Source organism: Chiloscyllium plagiosum, unplaced genomic scaffold (genome assembly GCF_037043375.1).
Source record: "Chiloscyllium plagiosum isolate Xiang-an unplaced genomic scaffold, Cpla_swu_hap1 HiC_scaffold_30, whole genome shotgun sequence".
NCBI lineage: Eukaryota > Metazoa > Chordata > Chondrichthyes > Orectolobiformes > Hemiscylliidae > Chiloscyllium > Chiloscyllium plagiosum.
In genome coordinates, this window is record NW_028270168.1 from 24,174,228 (window position 1) to 24,186,600 (window position 12,373).

Sequence of the window (12,373 nt, forward strand, 5' to 3'; positions counted from 1 at the left end):
TTAGTGTGAGAGGGGAAAGATATAAAAGAGACCTAGGATCAACTTTTTCACACAAAGGGTGGTATGTCTATGGAATGAGCTGCCAGAGGAAGTGGTGGAGGCTGGTACAATTGCAACATTTAAGAGGCATTTGGATGGGTATATGAATAGGAAGGTTTTGGAGGGATATGGGCAGGGTGCTGGCAGGTGGGACTAGATTGGGTTGGGATATCTGGTCGGCATGGACAGGTTGGACCGAAGGGTCTATTTCCGTGCTGTACATCTCTATGACTCTATGACTCTGTGACTCTATGACTCAATTGGATACAACAAAAACAGAAGTTGGTGGAAAAGCTGAACAGGCAACATCCGTGAAGAGAAATCAAAGTTAACATTTTGGGTCCAGTGACCCTTCCCCAGAATGGGTCTGAGGATAGATCACCGGACCCGAAATGTTAATTTTCGGTACTTATTCAATTGTATGGGCTGTCCTCCTGTGATGCAATCTCACTCACCTGACTTCATCCAGACTTTCGCTTTACCTCAGCCTAGACGAGTTGAACCGAAGGTTCTGTCCCTGTGCTTTACATTGCTTTGACTTAATGACTCTTCTTCAATAAACACAAGTAGCTGTTCCCTTTCGAAGAATGGGCAAAGAATTTAAAAAACAAGTTTAAAATGACAGCTGCTCATCAGCCACATTTGCGGTGAGAGGAAGGGGTTCAAGGAAAAGCAGTCAAATACTGTTCTACATCCAAATATATTACTCTTATTCTTTGCCTTAAGTTCTGACTTTTTCAGGAAAGGAATGATGTGCACGTGTAAATTAAGCCTGGCTGCTGTTCAGGCTTCCTCCACCCTAACTTCTCCCCAACTTCCAGCTCCAACACCAAAGAAAGTACATGTAGCAATGAGGGGTATTTAATTGAGGGTGATGATGGCTTTGCCCTCTGTTATCTTCTTTGGAAATAGCCTGCTAAAATTAAAGTGAGAGCAATAAATGTCTTCCCTGCAATCCAGGACTCCAGAACCAGTGAAAGGCTGGCAGCTGTCCATTGCGGGTAGAACCAGCAGTTCTGAAAGAGGGTCACTGGACTTGAAACATTAACTCTGCTTTCTCTCTACAGATGCTGCCAGAGCTGTTGGGTTTCTCTGTTTCTGTTCCAGTGGCAGCTTATGGCAATACCTCAGATTGCTGAGGGAGATGGTAGGTCCCAGGGAGTGAGGATTGGGTTGCAGCAAAGGGTAAGTGGGGAGTATTAACAGCAGGGACCGACAATTCGTTCTGAGCAAGCCCCCTCAACCTTCCTAATGTCAGGTCCCTCAATCAGGCAGTGAGTGTCTTCGAACAAAGGATCCGACCTGAGAATCCTTTTCGGGCTTCCTTTTTGGTGATTTCCCCATCCACCACTGGCTGAATGCCAGCTGCAGTAAAATGTGGCTCTTAAGTGGGCATTAATCACCCACTCATCGAAGGAGTTGAATTGGCCGTTGGCCAAGAAGATAGAATAGAATTGTCATAGGATCCGCACTGTGCGGATAGAGATCATTCAGCCAATCAAGTCTGCACTAACCTTCCAAGGAGCATCTCATGCAGACCTACCCTGCACCTCTCCACCCTCTCACCCCCACCCATTCCCATAACAACACATTTATCATGGCTCACCAAACCTAGCCTGCACATCCCTGGACACCATTGGGCAATTTACAATGACTAATCCACCTAACTTGCACATCTTTGGATTCCGGGATTAAACCAGAGCACCTAGCAGAAACCCACGCAGACACGAGGAGTATGTACAAACATAGGCATTAGCTCAAGGTTAGAACCAAACTTGGGACCCCGGTTCTGAGAGGCCGTGTTAACCACTGTGCCACCATACTGCCTAACTATTGTCCCCAGTCCTTCACAGCAGCCCCACCCTGTTTAAACAAACACCTCCACACCCAACCACATCCAAGCTTGCGTTGGAGGATCAAATACAGTCGGTTCTGCTATAACGTGGTCGTTCCATTCTTGTGCAACCCCATATTGTATGAAAATAGCAGCACCATTTTAACTACTGGGGCTGAAATCACGTTAAAATCAATTCATGCTTTGAATGTTCGCACTTTAGAAACAGTGTCCCCAATTCGTCAATCGTGCTAAAGCGAATTCTCATTAATGAAATGCGTGTTCTCATAAAACTATCTGTACTAAATTCCATCCAATATATTCATTATAATGGCTGAAAATTTTTTAATATTGAGGGATAAATTGATTTAAAAGCTGAATAAAATTGAGTAAGCTGACTGAATTCTGAACATTTCATTGAATACATTTAATTTCTCCCAATTTTCTTCTGCTGTCTTCCCGAAGGTCATTCACACTGAGGCCAAAGGCAACGCTTCCACACAATGGAAAGCACTTGTTATCATAGACCAAATCACACAGTGATGGGTTAAAGGCTAGAGATACATCAAGTACATGTCTCAGTTGAAATAAGGTATCCCACTTAATTACCAGTTATAATTACTGGACAACTATTGCTGTCCAATTAGACAGCTACCCTGGTAGTTCAGTTGCTGTCATCACATTATTGGCCTTCACAAATTGCAAACCTCCCAGCTTCAATCCTTGAACTGTGCTGAGGTAATAGATCTCAGAGTGACAGTAGAGGTGCTACATCAGGCTCAATGCCCCTTGGCTAGGGAGCTTAACTAGAATTCCTTTTCCTGTTCATTGGTCAGTACATGGCCACTACATAGGGATGAGGCTGAACAGACCGAGAGTTAAACTCCCAGAATTGTTTAGTATTTGATTGGTACTAAGGCCATGTGGACAATATTCAGTACCTAAGTTGGAATGACTCCAGAAGGCAATGGGAAGAAAATGAAAAAATGGAAATGTGAATATCTGAAGTTGCTACCAAAGAATAATCCTTCTATTTGAGGTGTCAAGAATAAAGTTCCAGAGACACAAGGTTAAATGCAAGTAATTTAGAAATAGTTCTTTACAGAGAGACTGCAGAAAGAAAGAATTCACTTCCTGGATTAAGGGAGTGGTTAAGGCAGGAACTGTGTCAATATTCAAGCTTAGGTTGGATATGTAGAAGAGCAGTTGAATGGAAGAGGTAAGAAGATGTCTAAACATGATTAAAACTGTTTGCTGATATACAGCGAAATTGCTGCATGAATTGTTGGTGCCAAATAACCTCTGTCCATATTATAAGTTATTTTATAATTTTCAGGCATCAGTTAAAAATGGTTATCTGAAGATCTGTTAAATTTGTCTAACATTTCTAGCCTTTAAAATAACTCTTGGTTGAGAATAAGAAACAAACATGCATATCGTTTAAAGAAAATGAATTAGTTTATATTTTAAAATCTGTTTTTCGTTTTGAGCATGATCCTCAACAAAAGATTAAACCATTCTGCAATTTGAGTCTTTTCTGTTAGTCATTTGGATCATGGCTTATTTGTACCTTAACTCTAATTATCCAGCTTACTTCCATGATCTTTAGTACCCCTCGTCTTACTTAAACTTATCCGTTCTGAAACTTTAACTTGATTCCAATCTCACCTGTGTTTTTGCTGTGGTTTTCCATTACCCTTTGTTTTATCATGTTCTTTGCTCTTGATACAAGCTTGGCCCAGACTTCGTCAGTACCTACATTTATTGTTGCACTATTCATGATGGAAAGCTAGACAATAGCATGCTGTCATCTTCACAAGGTCTAAACTTTAGTGGAACACTAATATGTGACTTCTAGCATGACAATCTACCACAATGGCTCAAGTACACATTCATACTACTCAATCATGATATCCTTTTTGTGAAGGGTGACTCACCCATGAATGGTTTAGCTCTAATTTTAAGGTTATGTCTCTTTTTATTACACTTCCCCAGCAGAGAAATTATTCTCTCTCTCACATGGGATAACCTTGTGAGTTTAAGGGGTTTGATAGGGTAGATAGAGGAAAGGTAATTTCTCTGACGCCTAATCTCTCCCAAGGCCTGCAATCTCCTGCACCTTCGCCTGGATCCTTCATATCTTGATCATTTTGTTTTTGTTATTTTTACCATTGATAACATTGAAATGGTACTTACATTCTCTAACAATTCTCTCACGGTTTTCTCATTACCTCATGCCTCTCCTAAAAAAGGGACCAGAAACAAAATTGCAAAGCCTTGCGCCACCTAAAGGCAGAAAGGTTCACAGCAGCTGGCAGCAACTGCATTCAAACCGGTGTCGAAGCAGAGGCCAGTATAGATCAGACATCATCATACTGTAATTTGGGATGGTGCGAAAACGCAGCTTGCCATGTCTTTTACATTAGTGCAGAACAAAAGGAAAGCAGACTGAGAGTAAGGGAAGATTAACTGCATGTGACAAAAGTTGTTTAAAAAAAAGTCTTTGCAGCAGCTGTGGAAAAGAAATCTTCCAGTAAAATTCTTCCAAAGGTCTTTCATGCTTTGCTCGTCATTCCCGAACTGACAGTCACTGCATGTGGAGGGAATTCTTTGTACAAGGTACATAGATAGTTTCATGCGAGAAAGTATTGTTCCAGCTGCAAGTCATTTTTATTGGTTAGTTAAATCATCTGCGATTAGGATAAACCAGCTGGGATTAGGATAAATCAGTTGGGACGAGGGTAAACCAGCGGGGAATAGGGTAAACCAGCCTAAAGAGTTATACAATACAGAATCAGATCCTCCATGCCAACCAGTCCATGCCAACCATAATCCCAAACAAAACTAGTCCCACCTACCTGCACTTGGCCCATATCCCTCCAAACTTGTTATTCATGTACTTATTCAATTGTCTATTAAACATTCTAACTGTACTCGCATAAATCACCTCTTTTGACAGTTCATTCTACACATGAACCACTCTGTGTAAATAAATTGTTCCTTATGTCTTTTTAAAAACGTTTTCCTCTCACTTCATGCCCCCGGTCTTGAAATCCCCACCTTCGGGAAAAAGACACCTGCCATTCACCTTATTTATCCCCCTCATGATTTTATAACCTTGCTTGACTTGGAAGCTACACTTGGCCTTGACACCAAATGTGCAAGAAATCAACTGACTTATTTTAAATTTCCTCATAGGATGTGGCTATTGCTGCCTACACCAGGATTCATTGTGCATTGCTAATTGCCCTGGAGCATGTACTGGTGAGCTGCCTTCTTGAATCTCTGCAATCTTTGGACTGCCGGGTCACCCAAATGTTGATAGAAGGGGAGTCCCAGGATCTGATTCAGTGACAATGAAGGAACAGTGATAATACTTCCAGGTCAGGATGGTGTGTAACTTGGAGGGATGTGGTGGTGATCACATGCATCTGTTGCTCAGCTCCTCTATAACAAATTGACATTAATCATTTATCAGCTGTTGAGGGAACTCAGGGACATACTGGTGCTACTTATTTCATTGAAAATGGACATGGATCCATTTCTCACTTTCTCCTAATGGATCCATTCCAGATTAATTCAACTCTGATCCAGATGTGGTATTCCAAATCACATTCCATTCGCTGTCTTTATATAAATCCTTGATTTTGGCATAATCAAATCCAGAACTCTTGCAACTGGTATGACTTTCTAATTTCAACACATTTGGCAAAGTAATTACTTGGCATTGCTAAATCTCATTGTAATACAGCAGCATATTTTGGGAACTTAAATATTTCCATGTTTCAGTTAAACTGAAGTGTGCTTTTTTGTTATTTCTGCTTTGAGTGAGTTGTCGACTGAACTAATTAATGAATGAGCCATGCCATGAGAATTTGTCTATTTGCTGTTTTTACTTCCAATTTTCAGAAAGCTAAATCTAAACATAATACTTTGTGACAAAACAGTGGTGTATGTGTCAGATTTTAAGTGTACATCAACTGGACAATCTCTTAAGTTTGAGACAGAAGAGCAGGGACAGCTCAGTGGAAGAAAAGGACTGCTGATTTTAAACATAATCAGAGTACATCCAAGATGTCAACTGCCTTAGTGCTAACACATGCTAGTAGGAGAAAGAGAGAGAGAGAGAGAGATCAATGCAGGGGTCTGCCTTAATTAAGCATGGTCTGATAGAGTATTTCAAATTATAGAGAGGCGTGCCAATTTATTATGGGATAAATGTTTCTACTTCTGTAGAAGACTAAAAGACATAAGTATAAGATAATCACAAGTAAACTCATTAATGAATTCAAGAGAAACAGTTTTTCTTCCCTAGGGAACCACTGGAATGTTAAATCTGCTACTACATGGAGTGGTTGCAGGGAGTAGCATATTTTCATTTGAAGGGAGATTGGATGCTATGTTGATAAGGTGAGAAGAAGATGGATGTGAATACACACATGCAGAGCATTAACCGCAGGATGGACCATTTGGACAAAATAGTCGTTTCCTGTAGGTGAAATTCTGTGAAAGCCAGAAAACTTTGGATTTCAAATTCTTTGTATTCTGAAGCACCTGGGTAAAACTCCAAGCCATTTGGTGCCTTCACCAACAGCAGCTGAACGGAAACTTTACGTGAATTGAACCTTGCGCTGTCTCAATTAAACTTGTAAAGGGAAAATATTTAACACTGAGTTTCCACAAATGAAAGTGTTCCAATTTCCAGTACAAATCCTTCTTAATGTGATCAGCATAAAATTTACCGAAATAAAGTAATAAGCCAAAAGCAGATTAGGATGAAAGTCGTTTTGTTATCCACAGTAAGACTGAGTAACATTAACAGGAAGTTATACATGATGAACATTGAAGGAGCTGTAATTTCACAAAGGTTTCCATAACCATCAGCATCAGTTCCTACCCTGTGTGCAGCATGAATTAATTATTTTATAGATTGCTACTGCCTCCTGATTATTCTCCCTTGGGTAACCACCCCCACTTACCTCACCACTGCTCTTGAGAAAGGTTTCTGCAGTGTTTATTTTCATTGTGAGTTCATATTCTGAGTGTCGTCAGTATTGGAGTAGCCCTTTTTCAAGTGTTTCCAGATGGAATGAATAGATAAACAGGAATTATACATTACATCATTGCTTCAACAAAACCACCAAAAACCTGCTCATGATGGCGCAAGAACCTTGAACTTCCAGTTTCTATTCACTTTGAGACATTCGTTTTGACCTCAATGGCAATGTTCATTCGCATGTGCACATGCTGCAAGTGCATTTAATGTGGCAGTTGGTCTTATTTGGGATTTATATACTTTGGATGCACTGTAATGAATTATCCTTGTGTACATTGTGAATAGCTTACATTGATACAGCATCAAATGTTAAGGAGGAATACCATGACAATCAAGTTCTAGCAATTTGCTTAATAGCAGTTTAACAAATAAGAGGTTGTATAACTGCTATAATACATCAAGCAATACAAGGCTTCAATGGAAAATGTCCTATTTCCTGTCCATCACTTTGTAGATTAGTTGGTCAAGAAAGTTGAAAGAGATGTTACACTTCTTTAAGATTTATTTTGAGACTTAATGATGCCCATGGTTTCATCACCTGTGGCAAGAATTCCAGCCCCAACACATGGTACAAAAATAGATATAGCCATATAGCTGCAGAGGGATCTGGGTGTCCAAGTGCATGAAATACAATGGGTTAATATGCAAGTACAGCAAATAATTAAGAAAGCAAATAGAATGTTACTGCTTATTATGAGGGGGTTTATGTACAAAAGTAGGGAACTTAAGCTTTAGTTATACAGGGCATTGCTGCAACTGCATCAGGAATACTGTCTACTGTATTAGTCTTAACATATTAAATGGCAGAATGTAAATCAAATGCATCCAAAGAAGGTTAACTAGACTAATAATTTGGGTGTTTTATGATGAAAGAATGGATAGGCTAGACTTGTGTCCAATGGAGCTTAGAAAAGTAAGCAGTGACTCAATTGAAATGTGCAGAATGTTGAAGGGTCTCGACAGGGTAGATATAGAAATCATGCTTCCTCTGAAAGCAGAAGCTAGAATTAGGAGTTTGTAGTGATTGGAACAAGAGCCAGGCGGATTTCATTGACTATGAGCTATTTGATTGAGGCTGTTAATCTGGGCCAATCAGGGATCTCAATGAAACATTAAGGAGGAGGTAAGGAGAATATTTTTATTACACAATATCCTGATTCTTTGAAACTCTCTTCCTCAAAACACAGTGGAAGCAGAATTTTAGAATATTTTCAAGGCAGAGCTGGATCCCTTGAGAAGCAAAAGGGTGAAAGATGTTCAGGTGTTATGCATAGTTGGTGTATGTTATGCTGGGACAGTTCTCTTTAAGATGAAAGTCACTTGACACTGGTAGATCATCAGCCAGTGCTCAAGGACTTGTTCATGCTTATCATGGGTTTTTACAGAGAACACAACAGCAGAATAAAATTTGCCTGTTGGGTTACAGATTACGATGACTTGGTGCATCTTTTAATTCTGTTGGGAGTCTAGAAACCACCCGGTCCAGAATAAGGGATAGACAAGAATGTGGAGTTAGGTTAAAATCAGATCATTATTGAATGGTGGAGCAGGTTCAAAGGGCCCAGAGGCCGACTCCTGTTCCTAATCCCTATGTGAACTGATATACACCATGATTGATGGTTTGGTGATACTGCTTCGATCTACTGAAGAGCAGTCAGATCCTCTCACTGAGATTTCTCCCTTCACAGTGATAGCATGGCAGCAACAGTGTCACATGCTCATCTTTTTTTGAGGTCTTCGTAGAGTGCCTTGATCTCAAAGCAGTCTCATGGTCTGCTACCTACATTGGCAGCTTCCGGAGAGGGCTACTGATCACCCCAGACCTTGGGCACTCTGAATGGACCACTTATTTGTGGATTTTGGTCATCATCCCTAATTCAACTGGCCTCATAGAGGTGGCCTGCTAATTGATTGTCTCCAAGAAGATTGCACGCACAGGCAGAACATGATGCCTTCGTGTTCTGAATCAGCACATGGTGCCAACACCCAACAATCTTCTCAATAGTTAAAATTTCTCTTTCTCACAGCGCTTCCATGAGTAAGTGTCAAAAACCAGATAAATTCAAAAGTTTCAGCTTAATTCTTCAAGGAAACGAAAGTATATTTAAAACCAAAATAAAAATCAAGCCAAATCTTTTTGCTTCACAATATCCCTAAGATGCAATACTAACTGATGCTGGATTTGTTAATCACTTGTAGAAACATACTGTTCATAAGCTACCGTTTCAGCAACACTCCAGCAAGTTTATTGCTTTATGTAAAGTGCTTTGAAATACTTCTAAGAGATGAAAATAACAATTTTTAAAATTTCTATCATAACTATTACAATTGATGAATGCCTTTACAGCATTAATCAACACAGAAACCGAGAAAAGAAATAGGCCATTCGGCCCTTCAAGCCTGCTCTGCCATTATGATCATGGCTGATCCTCTATCTCAATGCTATATTCTTGATTTCTCCCCATACCCCTTGAAATCTTTCAAATCTAAAAGTTTAGCTCTTTCTTGAACATATTCAGTGGCTTGGCCTCCACAGGTTTCTGTGGTAGACAACTCCACAGCTTCACCACTCTGAGTGAAGTAAGTTTTCCTCTTTTCAGTTCGACATGATCTACCTTGAGACTGTCCTACTGCCCATTTCCCCCCCAAACCCCAACACCTCGTCAGTTCTAGACTCCCTAACCAGAGAAACATCTTCCCTGCTTCTCGTCAGTTCAGCCCTGTGAGAATGTTATATATTTTAATCAGATTCCCTTCTAAACTCTAGTGAATACAAGTCCAATCCAACCGATTGTTCCTCATATAGCAGTCCTACCAATCTCAGTGTCAGCCTAGTGAATCTCCACTGCGTTCCCTCTATGGCACATATTTTCTTTCTCAGGTGGGGAGACCAAACCTTTACACAGTACTTTCACCAAGGCTCTGTATAACTGCAGCAAGACATCCTTACGTGTGAACTCAAATCCTCTAGCAATGAAGGCCAACATAATATTTCCATTCCAAACTGCTTGCTGCACCTGCATGTTCTCTGATTAAATATTTATATGTCATGGGCTTTGATTAGTGTATTCTCTGTCAGAGTGCTCAAGTGAGTGAGTTTTCCTTGTTAAGTGTGAGGCATTGAAATGAAGCCACATACAAAATGAGCTTTGCAGCTCTCCCAGTGTTTCCAACAAACATGCAGAGAGAAATGCTGCAAAGACATTACAGAGTTTAGGTTCGAAATTCTACAGAATGTCAACCCCAATCTGCACCCCACTTCCCAAATAAATATGACAATTTACAGCCTCAGTGATAGTAAGAATTGTTGGCCCAGTGGTTTACTCCAAATGAGTCACAGATTGCTCAGACTGAGCTTAATATGTTCAAACTGATACTATGAAGTATTGGATCTTAGTCACATATCTGTTGACAAGTAGTAATCAGAAGTCAGGTCCTTCCCTGCAGAGTGTTAGGCAAAGACATCCTGGGCTGTGCTCATGCATTAAGTAGCCATCTGTCTGATTTTGAACCACCTTTAGAGTGGACTGCAACTAAATTTATAAAATACTAACCTTATGATTATCTTCAGCAATTTACTGATTTTAACAATGCTGTTTATAATATGGAGACTACTTGTTTATGTGAATAAGATTTTCAATTAATTTTTCTGTGCTTTATCATGACCTAGGTCCCCTTTCCTATGTGGTTTTGGTAAAGTTGGCAACGTTACACAAGCATCTACCAGCAGATGGTTCTGGTGACTGGAATAAATGTGGAAGTAGGTTATCCACAAACCTCTTAATTGGAGCTATTGAAGAGAAGATAATGTCGAGAGCACACAAGTCTGTTTGCTGCAAACTTACAGCAGATACAAAAGAAATGTTTTCAAAATTATACCTTAAATCCTGTGGACACAGTTGTGGCATGTGTGAAAAGAAAAACATAAATATTCCCCCCTTTTAGGATCCTTCCTCCCGCAAACGGTTGCTTTAAAAACAATTTCCTGAATATTAAGTTTTTGAAACTTTGTCTTTTTCTTTCCTACCAGCTGCAGATATCACATGATGACATCCCCACAATTCCAGTGAGCTCACATGCTTGCAAGGAAAGAAAATGGCTGCCATTGGAAAGGACATGACAATAGTATGGAGAAGATCAAAGTTTGTTTTTTCACACTTAAAAAAATCCTCATATTAATTGTTTGACTAAATTAAATTGTATTTTTGCTGAAATGAGATAAAACAACATGATTTGTTATTCCAAGTGAAGTTATTCTTTGAAAGTATAAGAGAAGATGTACCATCACTTTCTCAAAGGCAATCAGGAATGGAAAATAATTGTTAGCCTTACCAACAATTCCAGAATTGTGAAAAATAGACTGCAAGCAATTTGAGAAGGTGGCATCCCAACCCCCATTCTAATTTTCCCAAGGACAATTTGGATTGTACAGTGAATGCAGGTCTTTCCAGCAATACCTACATGCCAAGCATGAACGAAACAAACCGGGGAAGCTGGAGAACTACTCTCAGGAACACTTTATTCATGAGCTCTTTCGAGCCTCACTGAAAAATTAGTATTGGAGTGGAAATAATTGATGGAATGAACTTTCAGATATTTACCATTCATTCTCTTCATTTGACACAAAAATATAAAAATGTCCATGCTGCATTTAGTAATCTGAAATACAGCCAAAAGCAATAATGCAACATTAAACTGGAACTATCTTTTGGCAGAGTGTAAATTCCTCACTAATGACTGCATGTCCTATTTTTAGACATCCTATTATTCTAATGTCTAGACCTGGCTTCACAGTTCTGACTGATAAGGCTAACATATCCTGGAAGCCATGGTAACGAAGCAGGCCCTCATTTTCTGCAAACTGGCTGCACCTCCCACAGTGAGTGTGAACATAATTAAATGTGATCAAGGCCCATCCTTATTGCCACTAATTTGATGAAGGAAATTCAATTATTAAAATATTCTTGAAATATGTTTGTTCTTCTTGAAGAAAGTGATTTGAAATTGACACATTTCAGGAATTAGGCATTATTAATAACCTCATTGTAAGGCATCTATGAGTGATTCTATTTACAATTATCACATTGGTTACATGTTGTTGCTTACATACAGCTGGCAATACAAATATATGCAACTTGCGTCAATCTTTAGCACAGGATATATCCACAGCTTCCCTGCAACAACACATTAAACTCAGGGGATCACACCATTCTCCATTACACCATGCTGCAATAGTATAACAAAAAGTTTTGAATGAGAAGTAAACATTCAATCATGAGGACCACTCCTTCCACTGAACAGGTAGAGTCTGTTGGTGGAAACAGTTGCATTTCCTCATCTACAAAAGTTGTGAATCTAGCATTTGAGATGTTCATCCATTGTCACATCGCTATCATTCAAATTGGGCTTCAGTTGAAAGCAGTCTTTTTTTCATTGTGCTCTGC

The 12,373-nt window shown here is 39.6% G+C and overlaps 1 long non-coding RNA gene across 1 annotated transcript; it reads left to right on the top strand.

Moving 5' to 3' along the window:
- Positions 1 to 4,317: 4,317 nt before the first annotated feature.
- LOC122563428 (uncharacterized) lies at positions 4,318 to 11,823 on the top strand. The gene is made up of 4 exons (XR_006315595.2): positions 4,318 to 4,492; positions 5,072 to 5,256; positions 10,600 to 10,689; positions 10,960 to 11,823. It is a non-coding gene; the product is annotated as an uncharacterized LOC122563428 (long non-coding RNA).
- Positions 11,824 to 12,373: the final 550 nt, after the last annotated feature.